Here is a 13,911-nt window from a genome sequence, read left to right on the forward strand (position 1 = left end):
ATATTTTATTTGTGTACGACCACACCCGCACAAGTGGAACTTCCGGTTTCCGCACACTGATGCGCGGCGATACCTCATAGAGGCGCCGGCACACCATTAGTGAGTCATCACATGTCAGCTGTTAGTAGTTGTTCATTAATACCGGGCCCAATCACTTTATCGCCTATTGTATTTAAGCCGGCTAATCCCCTGCCCTGACACGCCTCCTGAAGAAGCAGTGTGAAACGCGCGTCGGGGCAGAGGGACGCCGCGGCTTATCCCCATTGGACTGACTATCAGGTATATTTTAGATATTTACATCTTAATGCCTTTGTAGGGTCATCTTTGTCTTGTTTGGTCATATAACTAGGAGACATAGCGTTCAAGCCTATCCTATATGTATATATGATAAACCAAAAACCATACAGATATCTTACCGTTTACATGTTTATAAGGCTATGTATGATGTTTCAGTATTATTAGAAGTCGACCAGTTCATATGTTAGAGATAAGCCTATGGCAGATCCATCCCTCGTTCTTTGGTTCCAGCACCTTCCTTACTAGTAGAAACTTGTTGTTTTTAACATCATATAATAAATATTGTTTTTATTTTGTACCATGGTCGGGGTCATTTCATTTACTGATCACGCCGGTGTGTAATAGTTCAGTTTAATGGTACTTCGTCCCCCGTTGGGAGGGATATTATAGATACTATTGAGCCCAATCTGTGAATATATAAAACTATTTTGTTGCTCCCCTACTATTCTTGGCAGTAGATGAAAACTTGGGATATAAATTTAGGAGCAAAATAAACCACAACAACAATGATTAACTCTCTCCTAACTCTTTAATCTTCTGAGAAATTGTATAGGACAAATATATACAAAGTCATCAATAACACAAAACAAAAACGACCATAGGTAATTAAAATTTTTGTTTCCTTGCCTTTTTTTTTTAAAGGATGACACTAAGTCACCGAGATTAATTTGCTTAGCAACTTCAGATTCTATCGAAATTGTTGCCAACCCAACCAACCTCTCTTGCGTCATATTTGCCCTTAAATATGTTTTAATTAGCTTTAGTTTTGAGAAGCTTCTCTCTCCTGAGGCCACGGACACAGGCAGAGTCAAAAGAATTCTTAGAGCCACCACCAGGTTGGGGACACTTTCTTTCAAATCAGATTTAAGCAAAAGTTCAAGAATGTCTTTTGGTGATGAATCTTCTGGAACACGTCTTGACATTGCCTGCAGTTCACCACATAGCTCTATGGGATCGATGTCTTTTACTTCGTTGTGTGTAAGAGACTTTTCCAGAGCTTTACACTTATCCAGAACAAATTTGCTTGGTTTTCCTCAAGTGAATGGATGTGGTACAAAAATCCAAATTTCAATTCCATTTCTTTCAGCTGAGTGAACCGCTCATCAACTGAATTTATAGCAGTATCTAAGATCGCAACGTAAAAGTTAATTTTGAAACTCTGTTTCTCATCTCTTATGGGCTCATCTTTCCCTTCATAAGAAACTGTCTGTTTTTTTCTTTAAACGTTTTGGCGCACAACTTGACTCAAAATTAGCTGGTATGCCAAGCTCTTCTGCGATTTCCCTCGCATCAACTAACAGCTTCTCAAACTCTTCATTGCTTCTTAATGATTGCAGATATTTCTTTGTTTTGTCAAGGTGTTGTGAAGCAGCAGCTAAATTGAATTCTTGTGACTGAAGTAACTTACTTGTCAAACTGATTTCGTTGAACCATACTAGAAGAGATGTAACAAAAGAAAAGGTTCCAACTTGTTTAGCAAGACCTTGAGCTTCTAGCCAGAGCTTCCTGTGAAATATTTTCTGCTATGTCCATTAGGGCATCATGGACTTCGCTCAATTGGTAACGGAGCGGCCAGAGCATCAATTCTACTTTCCCACCTTGTTTCGCTTGGAGGTTTTAGAGTCAGAGATGGCAAATGACGCACGAGTACTTCCCAACGCTGAGTTGACGAAGAGAAAAATACGTAGAGATTTTGAACTAACAGGAAAAAAGTTGTCGCTCCAAAACAACATTTAGCGTCGTCGTTGACGACTAAGTTTAGAGAATGGGAGCTGCAAGGCACAAAGAATGCATGTGGGTTCATGTCCAAAATTCGTCTTTGTAGTCCAATGTTTTTTCCCTTCATGTTGCTCCCATTGTTGTAGCCTTGCCCTCGTAAGTTGTCCACAGAGAGCGACAGTTCTTCAAATTTGTTCAAGACAGCGGCTGTCAAACCACCTCCAGTTGTATCAGAAACAGGAATGAATCTCAAGAAGTGCGCTTTAATTTCAAACTTTTTGTCTTCTGATGTGGAAACAAACTGAACAATGATAGTCATTTGTTCAACATGAGACATGTCTGAAGTACAATCCAGCATTACAGAAAAGTATTTTGCAGTTTTGACATCGTCAAGAATCTTTTCCTGAATACCATTGCTTAGCAGTTGAATCATCTAATTCTGTATTGTTTTTCCCAAATAATGTGCATGAATCTCTTTGTCCTGGATTTTCCGAATGTGCTCACACATGACGGGATCGAACATAGCCAAATACTCCACAAATTTCAAAAAGTTCCCATTATTAGATGCAAGCAATGCATCATTTGATCCACGGAACGCTAAGTTTTGCGTACCTAGTACCTTCACTAGAGCTATCAACCTTTCTAAAATTTGATGCCAGTATTTTTCTTGCTCTTCAATTTTGCGTAAGTGTTCTTCATCAATGGTCTTGTTCATCTTAAGTCTATTTTCGAGTTCCTTCCATTTTTGAAAGCTAATCATGTGGTCTTTGCTTTTTTCGTGGCTGGCTAAAATAGCAGATATGTTTTTCCAGTCATTTACACCATCAGTACCTAAGGCTGAGCGTTTGATGATTCCTAGTTGAAGTGATGAGTCTGGAAACAATGTGCAGCAAAAACAAAAAACTGAATTTTTCTGAATAGAATACGTTAGCCAATTGCGTTCAAGACTTTCACCATTGACAAGAGGACGTTTATAGCGAACACAAGAAAATTTTCTACGATTAGTGTCCAAAGGAAAATCGAAATCTTTAACTTATGTGGGGCCGAGTTTTACTACATGTAGGCGTAAGTCATCATTGATTACGGTCCACTTAGCGGGATCGTCCGAATAGTCTTTGCGTAGTATTTCTATAGATGTACCAGCCTCCATGTCAGTACTGGTACTTTGATCAGATCTACCACCAGATATTGATGGTTGTAGTTCACTATTTTCAGCATGAGAAACAAATTCTATTTCCACATTCGATATTTCAGACGCAACAGAAGCCTGTTGTTCCAACGTTTGGAATTCCGCGTCTTCATTTCTATTGCTTAGATATTTTAAAAATGACCCTTTGATTTTTTAAAGTGATTTCTCCTCCTCAGCTTTTCTTTTACAGTTCTGAAACCCCGAAAGTTTTTTCTTCTTATCAGCCATGACTCGTTACAACACACAGCATCTACCTAAAAGTTAACGCGCCGATTAAAATTGTTATCTGAACATTATATAATACGATTTTACTTTTAAGACAAAAACCACAAATTTCTTTAACAATTTCCAATGTTTCCAATATTTTTGAAAATCAAAACAATGTACCTACCTTGCAGCGCCTAACACTTTAGAACCTAGGCCAAAAATTTACTAAAAACCTCCTATTTTCTATTTGCATTCATGAAACCTAATGGAACATATGAATCTAATGAATATACAAAATAACAGCAATGCCTCACATGATAAAGCATGCAAACAGTAGAGACATACCTCGAAAATATTATAATCACGCGCGCCGATATGCAAAAAACGTAGATACTATCTATCTCCCTTGCCTTAGCTGGCCTGACTGGCAGTCCAGTCAGGCAGTCTACGCCAATGCGTCAAAACAGACTTCTCCCACTAGCCACATCGACTGCTGATGACATCTATCAATATAATTGCCAACTAGTACCTAGTATCTAAAGTCCAAACTACGTATAAATAGGCCATATGGTACAACTACCTTTTAAGTATACGTATTTTTTTCTCTCGGGCGCCCCCTTAGTATAGTGTGTGCTAAGTGTGCATTTTTGGTTGTTTGCTTTGCCAACATTTGAAAATTTAGGAGCAAAATAAACGCGCGGGATCAAACACCTGTCAGCAGACGATGCAAACGACTCACGTCCGTAGTTTAGCGCCTCCTTTCCATGCGTAAATTGAAGCTCAACGGTTTTTCTTTTAAATTTATGGTAAAAAATGTATGTACACTTTTCTTTCCATCCCTAAAACTTTTTGCCTTTTGAAAAGATTTTTTATAATTTTTCTATTTTTTCTCTGGCGCCCCCTTTGGGTCGGCACCCTAGGCGGCCGCCTATACGTTCGGGCCGGCCCTGGCCTGGATGTGGATATCAATCTGTATCTGCACTGTGACGTGGAGTGCTAATGTCTTTTTGTAAAATCCCTTATGCTACATTCTCACATTTGTGTGAAATGTCCGTGTGCTTCCAGGTTTTAAATAAAACCAGCCTTAGCTGGGGGCTGGTAAGGGGTCATGGATATTGTCCCCCCAGCCTAAAAACAGCAGCCTGCAGCTGCACAGAAAAGGCGCATTTATTAGATGCACCTTTTCTGGGGCTTTGCCCGGCTCTTCCCACTTGCCCTGTAGCGGTGGCAAGTGGGGTTCATATTTGTGGGGTTAATGTCACCTCTGTAATGTCAGGTGACATCAAGCCCATGGCTTAGTAATGGAGAGGTGTCTATAAGACACCTCTCCATTACTAATCCTATAGTTACATGGTAAATAATATTCACAGCCAGAATAAAATCCTTTATTTGAAAAAAATGACACAGACACCTTTAATATTCTAAATTAAACCATACTTACTGCAACACCTAATTCCCCGAAGCCCTCGATCTCCAGTAATAAAAAATAAAATAAAAAACAACAATATACCATACCTGTCCCTTGTTGTGTCTCAATTAAAAAAAAACAGCATGAGGACCTCCCTTGCTAATGCTGACAGATGAGGGTTGCCCACAGCTGTGAATTTTGCCTAAATTGTTATAAAAAATAAGGGGAACCCACGCAGGTTTTTTTTTTATTTTTATTTCTTTACAGCGGCAGCAGGTGTCGGATGATGGGAGCAGCAGTCTCATCAGCTGACACCAGTGACCGGAGGTAAACTTTACGTCAATGAGGCTGCACTCGCAGCATCTCATTCACCAGTCGTTCTCAGCCTGGATGGTTGCATCTTTGCACCGTCCAGGTTGCAAACTATTCGTCCCCCTGACATGGATTACGGCATGGGACAGAACGACGGAGAGGTAAGGGATATGGTTGTTTTTTAATTTTGGTTTATTACAGGACAACGAGGGCTTTGGTGGAATTAGGCAAGGTCCTAAGTATGGTTTAATTAAAATTAAATTAAGATTGTTAAAGGAGTCTGTGTCATTCTTCCAATTAAAGGACTTTATTCTGAGTGTCTGTGCTTTTATACAATGTGACTATGGGGTTACAAACGAGGGCGTCTTATTGACACCTCACTTGCCACCGCTATAGGGGAAGTGGGAAGAGCGAGGCTAAGTGCCAGAATTAGAGCATCTTAGAGATGTGCTTTTTCTGGGGTGGCTAAGAGCTGATGTTTTTAGCTTGGGAAGGGGCCAATATTCATGGCCCCTTCCTAAGCTATTAATATCAGCCCACAGCTGCCTGCATAGCCTTTGCTGGTTATTAATTATAGGGGGACCCTACATCATTTTTTGTTGGGTTCCCCATTTTAATAGCCAGTAAAGGCCAAGTATACAGTTGTGCAAAATATAGGTATAGGGTGCACTCTAGCCGTAAATCCAATATAAGAAAAGGGTGCAAAGCCAAGTCCACTAGCGTATAGCACAAAAGAAAAAAGAGAAAGAATGGACTAAAACAGGCCTGCACAACCACGTAGAAAAATAGTAACAAGATACGTTTATTGAACACCACAAAAAAACATAAAAGCACTAAAAACACAACAATGTGTAAAACACCCCAATTTACATCAATACATATGCAGCAATAAATACAAGGTATATACTATCAGATAATCTAAAGTGTAAATATCCACATACTAACAAATCTAAAGATATCATAGGAAAAAGAAGCCCCACAATATGTATATAATGCAAGTATACAGTTGTGAACTGATATTAATAGCCTGGAAAGCTTCATGGGTATTACCCCCTTCCCAGGCTATCAACATTGGCCCCCAGCCATCGTTTTACGCTCTGTGAGTTACGAAAATTCATGGGCGCCCACTCCATTTTTTTTCAGAAAAATAATGTTTTATTAATTAAATACATGGACAGTAAGCTGCACACACACTGCACTAATTGTCCTTGTCACATACATCTGTATATCTACCTATTCTATTTGTAGTTACTGTATTTAATCCATCTCTTCTATCCTGTCGGCTCTGCTGTGATTTCACTGTACACGGCTTTTCTTCTATTTACGTTATATATATATATATATATATATATATATATATATATATACAGTGGGGCAAAAAAGTATTTAGTCAGTCAGCAATAGTGCAAGTTCCACCACTTAAAAAGATGTGAGGCGTCTGTAATTTACATCATAGGTAGACCTCAACTATGGGAGACAAACTGAGAAAAAAAAATCCAGAAAATCACATTGTCTGTTTTTTTAACATTTTATTTGCATATTATGGTGGAAAATAAGTATTTGGTCAGAAACAAAATTTCATCTCAATACTTTGTAATATATCCTTTGTTGGCAATGACAGAGGTCAAACGTTTTCTGTAAGTCTTCACAAGGTTGCCACACACTGTTGTTGGTATGTTGTCCCATTCCTCCATGCAGATCTCCTCTAGAGCAGTGATGTTTTTGGCTTTTCGCTTGGCAACACAGACTTTCAACTCCCTCCAAAGGTTTTCTATAGGGTTGAGATCTGGAGACTGGCTAGGCCACTCCAGGACCTTGAAATGCTTCTTACGAAGCCACTCCTTCGTTGCCCTGGCGGTGTGCTTTGGATCATTGTCATGTTGAAAGACCCAGCCACGTTTCATCTTTAATGCCCTTGCTGATAGAAGGAGGTTTGCACTCAAAATCTCACGATACATGGCCCCATTCATTCTTTCATGTACCCGGATCAGTCATCCTGGCCGCTTTGTAGAGAAACAGCCCCAAAGCATGATGTTTCCACCACCATGCTTTACAGTAGGTATGGTGTTTGATGGATGCAACTCAGTATTCTTTTTCCTCCAAACACGACAAGTTGTGTTTCTACCAAACAGTTCCAGTTTGGTTTCATCAGACCATAGGACATTCTCCCAAAACTCCTCTGGATCATCCAAATGCTCTCTAGCAAACTTCAGACGGGCCAGGACATGTACTGGCTTAAGCAGTGGGACACGTTTGGCACTGCAGGATCTGAGTCCATGGTGGCGTAGTGTGTTACTTATGGTAGGCCTTGTAAGGCTAGGGTCACATTGCGTTAGTGCAATCCGTTTAGCGCTAGCGCTAGCGGATTGCGCTAACGCAATGTTTTCTATGGGGCTGCGGTCGGGGTCACGGTAACGTCCCCGCTCTCGCAGATCCCCGATCTGCGAGAGCGGGGAACGGACCGCGGGCGCGCCTCGGATGCTGCAAGCAGCGTCCGCGGCGCGCCAGGAGTCACCGGCGCGTCGCTAGCGCGTGCCGAACATGGCACGCGCTAGTGAAGCGCGTTCCCATTAGCGTCAATGGGCGCGTTAACGGCCGCGTTGCACGGCGTTAATTTCGCCGTGCAACGCTGTCCGTTTAACGCGGTCCCATAACGCAATGGGAACCCAGCCTTACATTGATCCCAGCTCTCTGCAGTTCATTCACTAGGTCCCCCCGCGTGGTTCTGGGATTTTTGCTCACCGTTCTTGTGATCATTCTGACCCCATGGGGTGGGATTTTGCGTGGAGCCCCAGATCGAGGGAGATTATCAGTGGTCTTGTATGTCTTCCATTTTCTAATTATTGCTCCCACTGTTGATTTCTTCACTCCAAGCTGGTTGGCTATTGCAGATTCAGTCTTCCCAGCCTGGTGCAGGGCTACAATTTTGTTTCTGGTGTCCTTTGACAGCTCTTTGGTCTTCACCATAGTGGAGTTTGGAGTCAGACTGTTTGAGGGTGTGCACAGGTGTCTTTTTATACTGATAACAAGTTTAAACAGGTGCCATTACTACAGGTAATGAGTGGAGGAAAGAGGAGACTCTTAAAGAAGAAGTTACAGGTCTGTGAGAGCCAGAAATCTTGATTGTTTGTTTCTGACCAAATACTTATTTTCCACCATAATATGCAAATAAAATGTTAAAAAAAACAGACAATGTGATTTTCTGGATTTTTTTCTCAGTTTGTCTCCCATAGTTGAGGTCTACCTATGATGTAAATTACAGACGCCTCTCATCTTTTTAAGTGGTGGAACTTGCACTATTGCTGACTGACTAAATACTTTTTTGCCCCACTGTATATCTATATATATAATTGTCTAAGGGTTTTTCCGTCTGTCTGTCTGTCTTGGAAATCCCGGCTCTCTGATTGGTCGAGGCCGCCAGGCCTCGACCAATCAGAGACGGGCACGGCATCGACGTAGAAATCCCGCGGCTCTGATTGGTCGAGGCCGCCAGGCCTCGACCAATCAGCGACGGGCACAGCGACGATGATGTCATAAACGACGTAGACATTCCGCGTCTCTGATTGGTCGAGGCCGCCAGGCCTCGACCAATCAGCAACGGGCACAGCGACGATGATGTCATAAAGGACGTAGAAATCTCACGTTTCTGATTCAGCGACGGGCACAGTATCGACGTAGATGTCATAATGGTTGCCATGGCGACGAATATTCTAGAATACCCGATGCATTAGAATCGGGCCACAATCTAGTATATATATATACTGCTCAAAAAAATTAAGGGAACACTAAAATCACACATCCTAGATATCCCTGAATGAAATATTCCAGTTGTAAATATTTATTCATTACATAGTGGAATGTGTTGAGAACAATAAAACCTAAAAATTATCAACGTAAATCACAACTAATATCCCACGGAGGTCTGGAGTTGGAACGTTGCTCAAAATCAAAGTGGAAAATGAAGTTACAGGCTGATCCAACTTCAGTGGAAATGCCTCATGACAAGGAAATGATGCTGAGTTGTGTAAGTGGCCTCCACGTGCCTGTTTGACCTCCCTACAACACCTGGGCATGCTCCTGATGGGGAGGTGGATGGTCTCCTGAGGGATCTCCTCCCAGACCTGGACTAAAGCATCCGCCAACTCCTGGACAGTCTGTGGTGCAATGTAACATTGGTGGATAGTGCGAGACATTATGTTCCAGATATGTTCGATCAGATTCAGGTCTAGGGAATGGGCGGACTAATCCATAGCTTCAATGCCTTCATCTTGCAGGAACTGCTGACGCACTCCAGCCACATGAGGTCTGGCATTGTCCCGCATTAGGAGGAGCCCAGGGCCAACCGCACCAGCATATGATCTGACTAGGGGTCTGAGGATCTCATCTCGGTACCTAATGGCAGTCAGGCTACCTCTGGCGAGCATTTGGTGGGCTGTGCAGCCCTCCCAAGAAATGGCACCCCACACCATTAGTGACCCACTGCCAAACCAGTCATGCTGAAGGATGTTGCAGGCAGCAGATCGCTCTCCACGGCATCTCCAGACTCTGTCACGTCTGTCACATGTGCTCAGTGTGAACCTGCTTTCATCTGTGAAGAGCACAGGGTGCCAGTGGCGAATTTGCCAATCCTTGTGTTCTGTGGCAAATGCAAAGCGTCCCACACGGTGTTGGGCTGTGAGCACAACCCTCATCTGTGGACGTCGGGCACTCAGACCATCCTCATGGCATCAGATTCTAACCATTTGTGCAGACACAAGCACCTTTGTGGCCTGCTGGAGGTCATTTTGCAGGGCTCTGGCAGTGCTCCTCCTTGCACAAAGGCTGAGGTAGTGGTCCTGCTGCTGGGTTGTTGCCCTCCTACGGCCCCCTCCACATCTCCTGGTGTACTGGCCTGTCTCCTGGTAGAGCCTCCAACCTCTGGACACTACATTGACAGATACATCAAACCTTCTTGCCACAGCTCGCATTGATGTGCCATCCTGGATGAGCTGTACTACCTGAGCCACTTGTGTGGGTTGTAGCGTCTGTCTCATGCTACCATGAGTGTGAAAGCACATCCAACATTCAAAAGTAACCAAAACATCATCCAGAATGCATTGGTACTGAAATGTGGTCTGTGGTCCCCACCTGCAGAACCACTCCTTTATTGAGTGTGTATTGATAATTGCCAATAATTTCCATCTGTTGTCTATTCCATTTGCACAACAGCATGTGAAATTGATTGTCAAACAGTGTTGTTTACTAAGTGGACAGTTTGATTTCACAGAAGTTTGATTTGCTTGGAGTTATATTCTGTTGTTTAAGTGTTCCCTTTATTTTTTTGAGCAGTGTATGTGTGTGTGTGTGTGTCACTGATTTCTACACTGGAAACGACAATGTTATTACATACATAGAAAACCTCGATATCCGACTCTGATTTCTATTCCTTTGTTCTTTTCAATCAATATTTATTGTTTGTTATATATTATTATATGATGTTAAAATATATGTTCATTAGTGTTGAGCGATACCTTCCGATATCCAAAAGTATCGGTATCGAATTGGATAGGCCGATATTCAAAAAATATCGGATGTCGCCGATACCGATACCCGATACAAATGCAAGTCAATGGGACCAAAATATCGGAATTAAAATAAACCCTTTCTTTCCTTGTAGGTTAATTCTACATGAAGGAAAACAACTAAGAATAATGTAGGATGTATTAGGGGAGGTGGAGGAGACATTAAAGGCATAAAGGTTTAGCCCAATCAAATGGAATAGCAAGAATTAATTTTTTTTTTAAAGACATTCTGAGTTACAAAGCTATTGACTATGTTACGATTTTTTATATTTAGTCAGATATTTATGTTTCACTACTTCCATGCTGTTCACCTTCTTTTTAACTTCTCCCACACTTTCTACTTCATCATCCTCAGCAGCATCATCTTTTCCATCAACTTCTCCTTCACCTTATTCATCTTCTTCTTCTTCACCTTCTTCGTATTTTTTTTTTTTTACATTCTTCATATTCTTTCTATTCAACTATTATTCTTCATAATCAACTTCTTCATCTTCTTCTTCTTCATCATATTCTTATTTGTGACAGCCAGGCCTTCCTGTAGTTGTTATCTATAAAAGTTTGAAGATTACACCTTTTGTTCTGCCTGTCACAAAAGATTTACAACAGGATTTGTCCGCGTTCAGTTTGGCCTGCAGCACCAGGTTTTTTCCAGGGGCACCACGAGGAGGAACGGACTCACCCCCATACACTGCTTAATCTTCTTCTGCTTATAATTTAGATAATATCTTTTGCTCTGATTTTTAGTCTTATGCTTAATGTTCTTCTGCTGTTTGTTCTGCAGCTTCTTGTTCTTCTGCTTCTCGGTCTTCAGGGTCGTCATCTTTAGGGTCTTGAACTTGGAAATGTAGCAGAAGGTACAAGAGCAAAAGACACTGCCGAGAACCAGCAGACGGTACTGGAACCCGGATGGCTAGCCAAAGGTACAAGAGCCAATGGAACAACCGAGGACCAGCTGACGTTACTGGAACCCGGTTACTAAGCAGGAGGTACCCGTGCCAGAAAGCACTACCAAGGACCACCTGACGTTGGTGGAACTCGGATACCCAGAAGGAGGCACCTAAGCCAAAGGCTCTGCCCGGAACCAGCTGACGGTACTGGAACCAGGATGGGGAGCAGGAGAAGGTACAAGAGCAAAAGACACTGCCGAGAACCAGCAGACGGTACTGGAACCCGGATGGCTAGCCGAAGGTGCAAGAGCCAATGGAACTACTGAGGACCAGCTGACGTTACTGGAATCCGGTTACTAGGCAGGAGGTACCCGTGCCAGAAAGCACTACCAAGGATCACCTGACGTTGGTGGAACTCGGATACCCAGAAGGAGGCACCTAAGCCAAAGGCTCTGCCCGGAACCAGCTGACGGTACTGGAACCAGGATGGGGAGCAGAAGGTACAAGAGGAAAAGACACTGCCAAGAACCAGCTGACGGTACTGGAACCCAGATGGCTAGCCGAATGTACAAGAGCCAATGGAACTACCGAGGACCAGCTGACGTTACTGGAATCCGGTTACTAAGCAGGAGGTACCCGTGCCAGAAAGCACTACCAAGGACCACCTGACGTTGGTGGAACTCGGATACACAGAAGGAGGCACCTAAGCCAAAGGCTCTGCCCGGAACCAGCTGACGGTACTGGAACCAGGATGGGCAGGAAGGACTACCCGTTTCAGGGTATGAGGGGACACATTTTATAAGTGTTAACTTCAGCATGTGCAAGAAGCATAATGAAAAGAGGCACCTTTTCCTTGTGCAGCATTAGTGCTGCACAAGGTGGCTCTTTTAGTTACAAATGCCTGGGGGGGACAGGTTCCCTTTAATATCTGTTGTTGTCAGCGTGGCGGTAGCAGGACACATTGCTGGCTACACAGCAGGGGAACAGCTGGCGTTACTGAACCCCACTGACACAGAAGCGAGTGTTTTTCTCTGTGCAGCCAGCACTTCCAAGCACCAACTGGTGGTATTGAAGCCCAGGGAATACAGGAGGAGCAGAGTGTAGGAAAGGCTTGCACTGGAGGCAGTTTAATGTCTGTTGTTGTGTCTGCTTGGCAGTCGCAGGACACGTTACCGGCTACACAGCAGGGGAACAGCTGGCGTTACTGAACCCCACTGACACAGAAGCGAGTGTTTTTCTCTGTGCAGCCAGCACTTCCGAGCACCAACGGGCGGTATTGGAGCCCAGGGAATCCAGGAGGAGCAGAGTGTAGGCCGAGGCCTGCACTGGAGGCAGTTTAATGTCTGTTGTTGTGTCCGTGTGGCGGTTGCAGGACACGTTGCCAGCTACACAGCAGGGGAACAGCTGTGTTACTGAACCCCATTGACACATGAGCGAGTGTTTTTCTCTGTTGAGGCAGCACTTCCGAGCACCAACTAGCGGTATTGGAGCCCAGGGAATACATGAGGAGCAGAGTGTAGGCCGAGGCCTGCACTGGAGGCAGTTTAATGTCTGTTGTTGTGTCTGCGTGGCGGTCGCAGGACACATTACCGGCTACACAGTAGGGGAACAGCTGATGTTACTGAACCCCACTGACACAGTGGCAAGTATTTTTCTCTGTGCAGCCAGCGCTTCCGAGCACCAACTGGCGGTATTGGAGCCCAGGGAATACAGGAGGAGCAGAGTGTAGGTCGAGGCCTGCACTGGAGGCAGTTTAACCCCTTAGTGACAGAGCCAATTTGGTACTTAATGACCAGGCCAATTTTTGCAATTCTGACCACTGTCACTTTATGAGGTTATAACTCTGGAACGCTTCAACGGATCCCGCTGATTCTGAGATTGTTTTTTCGTGACATATTGTACTTCATGTTAGTGGTAACATTTCTTCGATATTACTTGCGATTATTTATGAAAAAAACGGAAATATGGCGAAAATTTTTAAAATTTTGCAATTTTCAAACTTTGTATTTTTATGCCCTTAAATCAGAGAGATATGTCATGAAAAATAGTTAATAAATAACATTTCCCACATGTCTACTTTACATCAGCACAATTTTGGAAACAAAATTTTTTTTTGTTAGGGAGTTATAAGGGTTAAAAGTTGACCAGCAATTTCTCATTTTTACAACACCATTTTTTTTTAGGGACCACATCACATTTGAAGTCATTTTGAGGGGTCTATATGATAGAAAATAATGAAGTGTGACACCATTCTAAAAACTACACCCCTCAAGGTTCTCAAAACCACATTCAAGAAGTTTATTAACCCTTTACGTGCTTCACAGGAACTGA

The 13,911-nt window shown here is 43.0% G+C and overlaps 1 pseudogene; it reads right to left on the reverse strand.

The window, feature by feature from the left end:
• Window positions 1–1,261: 1,261 nt before the first annotated feature.
• On the reverse strand, window positions 1,262–2,731 carry LOC138643580 (zinc finger MYM-type protein 1-like; annotated as a pseudogene).
• Between the last annotated feature and the right edge of the window lie 11,180 nt (window positions 2,732–13,911).

The sequence above is a fragment of the Ranitomeya imitator genome, chromosome 1 (assembly GCF_032444005.1).
Source record: "Ranitomeya imitator isolate aRanImi1 chromosome 1, aRanImi1.pri, whole genome shotgun sequence".
Lineage (NCBI taxonomy): Eukaryota > Metazoa > Chordata > Amphibia > Anura > Dendrobatidae > Ranitomeya > Ranitomeya imitator.